At 36.6% G+C, this 12,454-nt stretch overlaps 2 long non-coding RNA genes across 2 annotated transcripts; both read left to right on the top strand.

The window, feature by feature from the left end:
- The first annotated feature begins 1,581 nt into the window (after positions 1-1,581).
- Positions 1,582-3,242, top strand: LOC149388653 (uncharacterized). The gene is made up of 3 exons (XR_016300617.1): positions 1,582-1,684; positions 2,452-2,514; positions 3,145-3,242. It is a non-coding gene; the product is annotated as an uncharacterized LOC149388653 (long non-coding RNA).
- A 6,923-nt stretch (positions 3,243-10,165) lies between these two features.
- LOC149388652 (uncharacterized) lies at positions 10,166-11,975 on the top strand. Its single transcript, XR_016300612.1, has 3 exons — positions 10,166-10,268; positions 11,078-11,140; positions 11,770-11,975. It is a non-coding gene; the product is annotated as an uncharacterized LOC149388652 (long non-coding RNA).
- Positions 11,976-12,454: the final 479 nt, after the last annotated feature.

The raw sequence follows: 12,454 nt of genomic DNA, 5'->3' as shown, positions 1-12,454 counted from the left end.
ACCGTTTTTAGATATTTTAAAACGTGCGATTTTGACACTGCTTAAAACTGATTTCTAAACAGGAAATATTAAACCTAATTTTTCTTATGAAAAACGAAATAAAAGCATAAAAAAAATATAAAGGGATAGTATGAACTGAGCACGAAGAAAAAAAAAAATACCTTACAAGAGATTGGAAAAACTCACTAACACTTCTTGAACCAAAACCTAGAGAATAAAGTGACTATTTGGTGATCAGGGTTTTTATTTTTATTTTGGAAAAGAAGGAGGGATAGAGATAGAGAGAGCAGTAGAGAGAAGAAGGGGGAGAGAGGCTGGGAGCGTAACCTTCTTTTGTAACCCTAACCTAAACTATTTATAAGGCTGTCCAAAGTCGGTAAGCAAGAAAATATCAAGATCAGAATAAAATATTACGTCAAAAGCTCTTAATGGATAACTACGTACACAAAAGTATCTGATACATAGATATAGATATATATATATATATATATATATATATATATATATATAATTTATAATAACCACTCAGCATAGTATCTATATATATAAGTAAATATTCATATATCTTTTAAGTAGGGAGAAAAAAAAAACACACGTGTATGTGCAAAACAATATATTTTATAAGGAATATATATATATATATATATATATATATATATATATATATATATATATATTATAGAGGATGTTTTCACTAGAAACAATAAACTTTTACTGTATGCATACATATTCATATGTATGTATCTTTAAACGTATATCTATATTTCATTTTTTTTTTTTGAAGACAATACTCCATATTATCTAAACCCATCCAAAGCAAGCATAAAAGCACATAAATATTTACTAAAAAAAACAAAATTCCATAACTATTTTTTTTTTCATCTAATATTCTGGATTTCACATATATTTTGATGTCGTTTTTTACTTGTTCGAAACAAAGAAAAAGGAATGGGCTCTCTCATAGACAGAACATGCAACATCCTTGTGAAATCCAGAAAATTAGAGGCAAAAAAAAAAAAAAAAAAAAAAAAAGCAATATAGATATACGTTTAAAATTATACATATGAATATATATATATATATATATATATATATATATATACATAAAAGAAACATTATTTGTTTCTAGTGAAAACATCCTCTATAATAAATATATTATATATATATATATATATATATATATATAATTCTTATGAAATATATTGGGTTTGCACGTGGGTTTTCCTTTCTACGTAAAAGATATTCTAATATAGATACTATGTTATTTGCTCATTATAATAAATAATATATATATATATATATATATATATATATATATATATCAGATAAAGTAGATACATAGTCATCTGGTACCAATTTTGTTGTTGGCGTGATATATGATACCGATGTTGTTTTGGTTTTGTTTTGTTGCCGATTTGGGCTTTTCCTTTTTAGCAAAATAATATATAATATAGGTGATTTTTTTTTCATCACGTTCAAACTCCTTATAAATAGATTAGGTTTAGGGTTAGAAAGGGTTTACGCTCCCACTCTCTCTCCCTCTTCTTCTCTCTACTGCTCTCTCTATCTCTATCCCTCCTTCTTTTCCAAAATAAAAATAAAAACCCTAATCACCAAATAGCCACCTTAATCTCTAGGTTTTGGGTTCAAGAAGTGTTAGTGAGTTTTTCCAATCTCTTTTAAGGTATTTTTCTTCGTGCTCAGTTCATACTATCCCTTTATATATATATATATATTTTTTTTTTATGCTTTTATTTCGTTTTTCATAAGAAAAATTAGGTTTAATATTTTCCTGTTTAGAAATCAGCTTTAAGCAGTGTCAAAATTGCACGTTTTAAAATAGCTACAAACGTTTTTTTAATCTAATTTTTTTACCGAATATAATTTCATCTGTTATTTAATTGTGGTTTAAATTTCAGAATTTTACGAGTTATCAATTTTATTTTATGAATTAATTACGATCAGTGCGCAGACTATTTTTTTACCCTGATCTTTTTACAACAAAACGTCTTGTTTAAATATCTACAAAATTCTTTTTGAGCTAATTTTTATACACGGCCTAGTTCTATATGTTTATGATATCTACTCCAAATTTTAGAATTTTTGGATGCCCACAGAATATATTTGGGATAAAATCCAAACGGTGCGCAGAATCGTTCCAAAGCAGTTTTTGGTTTTTAAAAAGACTAAATATTGCTTTCTTATACTTTTGATTTTTATTAAATAATCTGAACATATTTTGTATATGCCTCTGAAGTATGAAGTGTTCCAAATATTTTTTCTCTCTCACAGTAATTTTTATAGATTTATTTTTCAAAAAAATATTTTATCGACCCCAAGGGTATTTTGGTAATTTTACACCTTCAGCCGAAATTTTGAAATTTCCAGAAACTAAGTCATGTATTAAATCATTTTCTTACCTGATAAGTAATAGTCAACCTTTCCGTTTAGGTTCCGAGTCATTAAGAGCGTCTTTTTCCTTCGACGGTCTTCGATCGTAATTCCGATATCCAGGTGAGAATAATCTCACTGCAACACGGATTAGTTAAAAAAAATATATAATACGTATTATGTGATATGAAGTATTTATGTATTGTGTGAATTTTTGTGTGTGCGTGTTTGTTCGGAATGTGCTTGTTATGATATGATATGACGGTATGTGAGTTTATGTTATTATCTTATGCTTGTGTGTTATAATATCTATAACACGTCTTATGTTTCTAGCTATGTTATCATGTATGTTTTTATCTTATGTCGCTCATGCTTTTAACGTAATAAACACGATTAATAAGTTAAGTAAGCAAGAGAGTCGTACCGCCTCGAATTACGGAGGTACCTAGAGGAATTTCTCGAGCCGAACTACGGGCTCACATAGAGAGTTCCTCATATGTTTATGTATGTGACGGAGCGTACTTTGGGAGGTCGCAGCCCCATGGTTCGTTACCAAAGTGTACACTGAAATCGGTACGGCTACTCTAGGGGACCCCCGAACTAAAATACGATAGACTTTTAATAGGGTATCTCATGTCACAGTTAATACGAATAACCAGTTCATGCATTTTTGTTTTATTGCTTATGTTTTGTGAGTTATAGTTATTCTCGCTGAGCGTTAGCTCACTCTATGTATTTACGTCCGTGTTGTAGGTAAACAACATATGAGCAAGTGAGGAGGGTGGATCAGCGGCGGCGATAGCGAGAGGGTTGGGTTATGGTTGCCGTTTTCGAAAATAAAAGACTTCCGCTTTGCTTTCAGTTTTTCAATAATCCATACCCAAGGTTTTATTGTTCATGGTTTAAGTTATGTTTTTCAATTTCGTTAAATGTTACGACTTTATTTATGGTATTTATTTTACGATGGTATTTTGTTGGTTTTAAATTTCCATTATGCAACTTCGACTTTTTGGTTGTTTTCGTTCATCAAGTTTAAATGAAAATTTATTTTTAGGTTACGAGTTTTCAAACTTTATATTTTAAGTTATGTTTTAAAAAAAAATTTACCTCAAATTTTCTTAAGTTTTAAAAAGTACGATAAGTAAGACGGTCCGAAAAGTCGGGTCTCACAGTTGGTATCAGAGCAACGAACCTACGACCTCTCTTCGCTATCGATCGCACGGCTTCCCCCTACTCAAGTAAGTTAATTTTGTTTTATTATGTTGTATGTTTAGCTTTTCTCTTTCTTCTTTGTTAGATGGACGTTGAAGTAACAAAACACGTGATCGCGGAAAGCCAGAGCCGCATTGCTGATGGTGACCTCATGATCAAATTCCTAGAGACGAAACCTCCAGTTCTTAGTAGCGAGATGACAGATATCATTGGCACGCGGGAATGGTGCAACAACATGGACATTCGTTTTAAAGTGTTGCAAGTTCGGGAACCTCTACAGTTATCCTTTGCACAACTACAAGTACAAGGGAGAGTATTGGAGTACTGGAAAAAGAAGGTTGAGGATCACCCCCAAATCGTTTGGGAATACATGAAGGACGGAGTCATACGAAACTTCACCGCCCAAGGATGGAAGAAAAAATTGGAGAGAAAACGTTACCGGCAAATCTTGAGTTCATGGAAGATGAAGGACGGGGAGACGGCAAGGGAGTACTACAACCGTTCCTCCGACATGTTCCATCGCTGTCCTTTTCATCTCGATGATGATGAGGCTATTAGTATATACTGGGACGGGCTCTCCGAGTTTGAAAAGCAACGAGGGAAGTATCGCACCTACGAACCTGCGCCTGGATTAACCTACGAAGATTTCTTGAGGCACATGAAGCACTACATGGAGCTGGCCGACGATGACGATTTGCCACTAGGGAACGATACTAGTATGGACCCTGTCGAGTCTGAATCAGAAGAAGATCCTAGTGAAGATGATCCAGAAGAAGACTAAGTCTTCGTATTATTTTAGACCATCACTCTTTCTTTCCTCTTCTCCTCCCCAAAGTCTAAACCACTCGTTATTTATTTATTTATTTTTGTTTGAGGTTTTGGTTTTGTTTTCTTTGGTTTTGAGTATCACTTTCGGATTTGGATTATATGTTTAATTTTTTTTTAATATGGAAAACACTATTATCTTAATGGTTTTATAAAGTTCCTTATATGAGGGTGTTTTGGCATGTTAAGTCTTTTCTATAATCGATCCTAATAGTTTTAGAAGCCAAAAAACCCTAATCGCGAATATGTCTTCGAAATCTTAGATGGAAAACGTTCAAGCTGCTCGTGGACAAGGTAGAGGTAGGCCACGAGGCCGAGGCAGAGGAAGAGGCAGAGTTGCTGCTGATATCCCAATGCAAGATGATCATCATGCCGCTCCGTTTCCCGCACAACAAGGAGCAGCAGTGAATCCCGACGGTCCAGCCCCTGCACCTCAGCCAGCGGCCCAGCCAGATCTTACGGTACTCGTTACTGCATTGCTGCAACGTATCGAAGCCCAAGAAGTGGAGATACAAGAGTTGAGGAACCATCTTCCCCAAGTCAATGGAAATGTGGAAGAGGATCAACAAGCACCACCAGCACCTCCCCAGAATGTACATCAGATGGGCCAAGTTGTTGTGGCTGATGATCTTTTCGAAAGGTTCAGGAGGATGAGAGCTCCAGATTTTGAAGGTTCCACTGATCCTTTAGTGGCTGATGAGTGGATGTCAGAGATGAAGAAGATCTTCAACTTCATGAATATCTCGGAAATTGAGAAAGTCATATGCGCGTCTTTTGTTCTTAAGAAGGATGCAAGATACTGGTGGGAGACAGTGGCTGCTAGAAGAGACACACGCGCTATGTCTTGGGAAGACTTCATTGAGGAGTTCAACAGTAAGTATTTCAACATGCGAGCGATGAACACTCAACAGAAGGAGTTTGCGGAGCTGAAGCAAGGGACGATGACTGTGACTGAAGCTGTTAGTAAGTTCAATCAATTGGCCAGATTGTGTCCTCACTTGGTTCCAACAGAGACAGAAAGAGTTAGGAGGATGATGGGAATGTTCCGACCGGAATTGGCCTTAGCCATTGATAGTGGAAGTCAGCCACCTACCACCGTCGCCGACTGCCTCGAACGTGCCATGGGAGCTGAATACCACTTGATCCAAGTAAAGGAGGAACGAGCTCAGTTTTACAAGGCTCGAAAAGAGGAGAAATGTCAAAGCAGAGGACCCGACAACAGGAAGCCAAACCAATCAGGAAATCCCCTGCCTAACCATAACCGTCAAGGCTTCAAGGCACAACCCCAATGGAATGGGAATGGAAAGAAGAGAAGTCATCCTGGAAATGGTGGGAACGCCAACAACAAGGTCAAGGTAGAGGGAACGACCTTTCCAGTATGCAAGACTTGTGGGAAGATGCATCCTGGAGAGTGCCGGAAGGGAACCATGACTTGTTTCAAGTGTGGTCAGCCTGGACACTTTCTCAAGGATTGTCCGAAATCATTTTCCTCTCAGAATGGACAATATCAGCAGCACAACCCAAATGGACGACTTAACTTCATGCAAGCTGCCATCGAAGGGCCACAGATTTCCCAAGGTCGTTTAGAAGCACCTCCAACCACCCAAGTTCCACCACAACAACAAGCCCGCATCTACGCCTACACCAACGCTGATGCTCTAGCCAGCTCTTCGAATGTGGTAGCAGGTCAGCTTCCTATAGCTCATTTTGACGCTTTAGTATTGTTTGACTCTGGTGCTACACATTGTTTTATTTCGTTAGAACTGGCTAGGAAATTAGGCGATAGTGTAGTGAAAACTAGGAAGGTTTTCAGGACGGCATTACCGTCTGGTGATGTGCTATTATCAGAGTACTGTTTAAAAAGAGTACCGATAATAATTGGTGGTCATGAGTTAAGGATCGATTTCATTGTCTTAGAAATGAAAGACTTTGATGCCATCTTGGGTATGGACTTCTTAGGCGAGAATAATGCAATGATCGATTGTCGCCAAAAAAGGGTAATCTTCAAACCGGTAACGGGAAGAGGGTTTACCTTTGAAGGAAGGCCACTCAAGAAATCTAAGATGTTGGTGTCAGCATTACAAGCTAGAAGATTGATGAGTAAAGGGTGTTATGGATTCCTAGCGTCGGTAGTGGACAAGACTAAGGATGTAGAAGCAACTCCTGACGACGTGCCAGTGGTGAGGGATTATGTAGATGTTTTTCCCGAAGAATTACCAGGCTTAGCTCCAGAGCGTGAGATTTCTTTTGGGATTGAATTACTACCTGGTACGGGACCGATCTCTAAGGCCCCATACCGAATGGCGCCAGCTGAACTCAAGGAGCTACAAACACAACTTCAAGAGTTGTTGGATAAAGGATTCATCCGCCCAAGTCATTCACCATGGGGAGCACCGGTTTTATTCGTGAAGAAGAAGGATGGATCTTTCCGTATGTGCATCGACTACAGAGAGCTTAACAAGGTCACCGTCAAGAACAAGTATCCGCTTCCTAGGATTGATGACTTGTTTGATCAACTCAAGGGAGCAAAAGTATTTTCGAAGATTGACTTGCGATCCGGCTATCATCAATTACGAGTCAAAGAGGACGACATTCCAAAGACTGCTTTTCGCACCCGCTACGGTCATTACGAGTTCACGGTCATGCCTTTTGGACTCACTAACGCCCCAGCAGCCTTCATGGATATGATGAATAGGATCTTTAGCGACGTCTTGGATAAATTTGTAATAGTCTTCATTGATGACATTCTGATTTACTCTAAGAGTGTCGAAGATCACGAAGAACACCTGCGAGTTGCACTACAGACTTTGAGACGACATCAACTATATGCCAAATTCTCGAAGTGCGAATTTTGGCTGGATGAGGTGCATTTCCTTGGTCACGTGGTTTCTAAGGATGGGATCTCCGTTGATCCTTCCAAGATAGAATCCGTCAATGATTGGAAACCGCCTCGAAGTGTGACAGAGATCAGGAGTTTTCTCGGTTTAGCAGGCTACTATAGAAGATTTGTTGAAGGGTTTTCTACATTAGCTGCTCCACTCACCGCCCTCACGAAGAAAGATAAGAAGTATGAGTGGACCGAGAAGTGTGAAGAGAGTTTTCGCGAGTTGAAGAGAAGACTCACCAGCGCGCCAATACTTATAGTCCCTGAAAGTGGAGAACCTTTGTCTATTTACAGCGACGCGTCAAAGACAGGTCTTGGTGCTGTGTTAATGCAAAACGGCAAAGTAGTGGCTTATGCGTCACGACAACTCAAAAATCACGAGAGGAATTATCCTACTCATGATTTGGAGTTAGCCGCAGTGGTTTTTTCCCTCAAGATTTGGAGACACTACCTGTATGGTGTTCGGTGTGAGATATTTACCGATCATAAGAGCTTAAAGTATATTTTCACTCAAAAGGAGTTGAATATGAGGCAAAGAAGGTGGCTAAAATTGGTTAAGGACTACGACTGTGGTATCCATTACCACCCCGGAAAGGCAAACGTGGTAGCAGATGCCTTAAGTAGGAAGGGTGAGGCTAGTCTATCGATGATGCGAGCTTTATCTCCTCAACTCACTGATGAAATCAACAATTTAGGGGTTGAAATTATCACACAAGGATTAGCCAATATGACCTTACAGTCAGATCTTTTTGAGAGGATCAAGGAAGCGCAAATGCGTGATCCGGAGATGTCAAAGTTGAAGGACGATGCGTTGGAAAGCCAAGAGTCAAAATTTTCCATTTCGGAGAATGATGTACTCTTTTTCGATGGAAGGATTTGTGTACCCAACGAAGATGAGTTACGAAGGCAAATTCTTACCGAAGCACATGAGACACCGTATTCAGTTCACCCAGGTTCCACGAAGATGTATCAAGACCTCCGAGAACACTTTTGGTGGAATGGAATGAAGGGTGACGTTGCAAAGTTTGTCAGTAAATGTCTTACCTGCCAGAAAGTGAAAGCCGAACATCAACGACCAGCTGGAGAATTACAGCCAATCGAAGTTCCTGAATGGAAGTGGGAACAAATCACAATGGATTTTGTGGTTGGATTACCTAAGACGGTTGAGGGTTATGATGCTATCTGGGTAGTGGTGGACCGTTTGACCAAGTCTGCTAGGTTCATCCCGATGAAGGTCACGTACTCCGTGGAGAAGTTGGCTGAGTTATACGTGAATAACGTGGTGAGACTGCACGGCGTTCCTCTATCCATCATCTCTGATCGCGATGGTCGTTTCACTTCTAACTTCTGGAGGTGCGTGCAAAAGTCGCTGGGATCTCAACTGAAGTTTAGCACCGCTTTTCACCCCCAAACGGATGGCCAATCCGAGAGGACGATTCAGACCCTAGAGGATATGCTAAGGGCATGTGTCATGGATTTTGGTGGGAGTTGGAGTAAGAGGCTGCCACTTATTGAATTCTCATACAACAACAGCTACCAAGCCTCAATCGGCGTTGCACCATACGAAGCTCTCTATGGGAGAAAGTGCCGATCTCCAATTCACTGGTTTGAAGCTGGAGAAAATAACCTCGAGAAAACAGACTTTATCCGAGACACAACAGAGGCTATCAAGAAAATTCGTGATCGAATGGGAACTGCCCAAAGTCGACAGAAAAGCTACGCCGATAAGAGAAGGCGGCCACTGGAATTTCAAGTCGGAGATTTTGTGTTCTTGAAGGTAGCACCTCTCAAGGGTGTGATGAGGTTCGGCAAGAAGGGAAAATTGAGCCCGAGGTACATTGGTCCTTTCGAGATTATAGAAAAAATCGGAAAGGTAGCCTACCGTCTAGCCCTGAACCCTGAGTTAGCATCAGTGCACAATGTGTTTCATGTCTCGATGCTCAAGAAATACCTACCCGACCCAATGCACGACTTAATCCAGGAGCCCATCGAAGTACACGAAGACTTAACGTATGAAGAGAAACCTATACAGATTCTCGATCACGAAGAGAAAGTTTTGAGGAACAAGGTGATTCCTTTAGTAAAAGTGTTATAGCGTAATCACAAGATGGAAGAAGCTACATGGGAACGGGAAGACGACATGAGAAAGCGATATCCCAATCTTTTCCTAGAAATATAATATGTACAAGTAAGAATTCTAAGTTTCTTTCTCGAATTTTTTTTTCAATTTTCGTGACGAAAATTCCAATAAGTAGGGGAAATTGTGAAATCCAGAAAATTAGAGGCAAAAAAAAAAAAAAAAAAAAAAAAAAAAGCAATATAGATATACGTTTAAAATTATACATATGAATATATATATATATATATATATATATATACATAAAAGAAACATTATTTGTTTCTAGTGAAAACATCCTCTATAATAAATATATTATATATATATATATATATATATATATATATAATTCTTATGAAATATATTGGGTTTGCACGTGGGTTTTCCTTTCTACGTAAAAGATATTCTAATATAGATACTATGTTATTTGCTCATTATAATAAATAATATATATATATATATATATATATATATATATCAGATAAAGTAGATACATAGTCATCTGGTACCAATTTTGTTGTTGGCGTGATATATGATACCGATGTTGTTTTGGTTTTGTTTTGTTGCCGATTTGGGCTTTTCCTTTTTAGCAAAATAATATATAATATAGGTGATTTTTTTTTCATCACGTTCAAACTCCTTATAAATAGATTAGGTTTAGGGTTAGAAAGGGTTTACGCTCCCACTCTCTCTCCTTCTTCTTCTCTCTACTGCTCTCTCTATCTCTATCCCTCCTTCTTTTCCAAAATAAAAATAAAAACCCTAATCACCAAATAGCCACCTTAATCTCTAGGTTTTGGGTTCAAGAAGTGTTAGTGAGTTTTTCCAATCTCTTTTAAGGTATTTTTCTTCGTGCTCAGTTCATACTATCCCTTTATATATATATATATATATATATATATATATATATATATATATATATATATATATATATATATTTTTTATGCTTTTATTTCGTTTTTCATAAGAAAAATTAGGTTTAATATTTTCCTGTTTAGAAATCAGCTTTAAGCAGTGTCAAAATTGCACGTTTTAAAATAGCTACAAACGTTTTTTTAATCTAATTTTATTACCGAATATAATTTCACCTGTTATTTAATTGTGGTTTAAATTTCAGAATTTTACGAGTTATCAATTTTATTTTATGAATTAATTACGATCAGTGCGCAGACTATTTTTTTACCCTGATCTTTTTACAACAAAACGTCTTGTTTAAATATCTACAAAATTCTTTTTGAGCTAATTTTTATACACGGCCTAGTTCTATATGTTTATGATATCTACTCCAAATTTTAGAATTTTTGGATGCCCACAGAATATATTTGGGATAAAATCCAAACGGTGCGCAGAATCGTTCCAAAGCAGTTTTTGGTTTTTAAAAAGACTAAATATTGCTTTCTTATACTTTTGATTTTTATTAAATAATCTGAACATATTTTGTATATGCCTCTGAAGTATGAAGTGTTCCAAATATTTTTTCTCTCTCACAGTAATTTTTATAGATTTATTTTTCAAAAAAATATTTTATCGACCCCAAGGGTATTTTGGTAATTTTACACCTTCAGCCGAAATTTTGAAATTTCCAGAAACTAAGTCATGTATTAAATCCTTTTCTTACCTGATAAGTAATAGTCAACCTTTCCGTTTAGGTTCCGAGTCATTAAGAGCGTCTTTTTCCTTCGACGGTCTTCGATCGTAATTCCGATATCCAGGTGAGAATAATCTCACTGCAACACGGATTAGTTAAAAAAATATATAATACGTATTATGTGATATGAAGTATTTATGTATTGTGTGAATTTTTGTGTGTGCGTGTTTGTTCGGAATGTGCTTGTTATGATATGATATGACGGTATGTGAGTTTATGTTATTATCTTATGCTTGTGTGTTAGAATATCTATAACACGTCTTATGTTTCTAGCTATGTTATCATGTATGTTTTTATCTTATGTCGCTCATGCTTTTAACGTAATAAACACGATTAATAAGTTAAGTAAGCAAGAGAGTCGTACCGCCTCGAATTACGGAGGTACCTAGAGGAATTTCTCGAGCCGAACTACGGGCTCACATAGAGAGTTCCTCATATGTTTATGTATGTGACGGAGCGTACTATGGGAGGTCGCAGCCCCATGGTTCGTTACCAAAGTGTACACTGAAATCGGTACGGCTACTCTAGGGGACCCCCGAACTAAAATACGATAGACTTTTAATAGGGTATCTCATGTCACAGTTAATACGAATAACCAGTTCATGCATTTTTGTTTTATTGCTTATGTTTTGTGAGTTATAGTTATTCTCGCTGAGCGTTAGCTCACTCTATGTATTTACGTCCGTGTTGTAGGTAAACAACATATGAGCAAGTGAGGAGGGTGGATCAGCGGCGGCGATAGCGAGAGGGTTGGGTTATGGTTGCCGTTTTCGAAAATAAAAGACTTCCGCTTTGCTTTCAGTTTTTCAATAATCCAAACCCAAGGTTTTATTGTTCATGGTTTAAGTTATGTTTTTCAATTTCGTTAAATGTTACGACTTTATTTATGGTATTTATTTTACGATGGTATTTTGTTGGTTTTAAATTTCCATTATGCAACTTCGACTTTTTGGTTGTTTTCGTTCATCAAGTTTAAATGAAAATTTATTTTTAGGTTACGAGTTTTCAAATTTTATATTTTAAGTTATGTTTTAAAAAAAAATTTACCTCAAATTTTCTTAAGTTTTAAAAAGTACGATAAGTAAGACGGTCCGAAAAGTCGGGTCTCACAATCCTGGTCCAAATACATAATACTAATCACTTGACCTATGATTTGTATGGGTTGGTTTAGGTTTTTTTTTATTATATCTATTCTATTTTAATTAAGACAAAAAAAAAATAGATTTTTAAAATGTATAAAAAAAATGAAATAAGAAACTTAGCTATATCTATTGAGAAAAAATATAGTGACCTATTTAAATTAATATGTTAGACATTTTTAAGTTAATCCAAGTCTTCTTTTTATTTTATGGTTATTATAGTTTATGGGTCCGAAAGA

Source organism: Urtica dioica, chromosome 8 (assembly GCF_054948205.1).
Source record: "Urtica dioica subsp. dioica isolate 48M chromosome 8, U.dioica_male_clone48M_v1_H2, whole genome shotgun sequence".
In the NCBI taxonomy this organism is placed as follows: domain Eukaryota; kingdom Viridiplantae; phylum Streptophyta; class Magnoliopsida; order Rosales; family Urticaceae; genus Urtica; species Urtica dioica.
The sequence above is the reverse complement of the archived record's forward strand: the minus strand, read 5'-3'. Positions and strand labels throughout refer to the sequence as shown.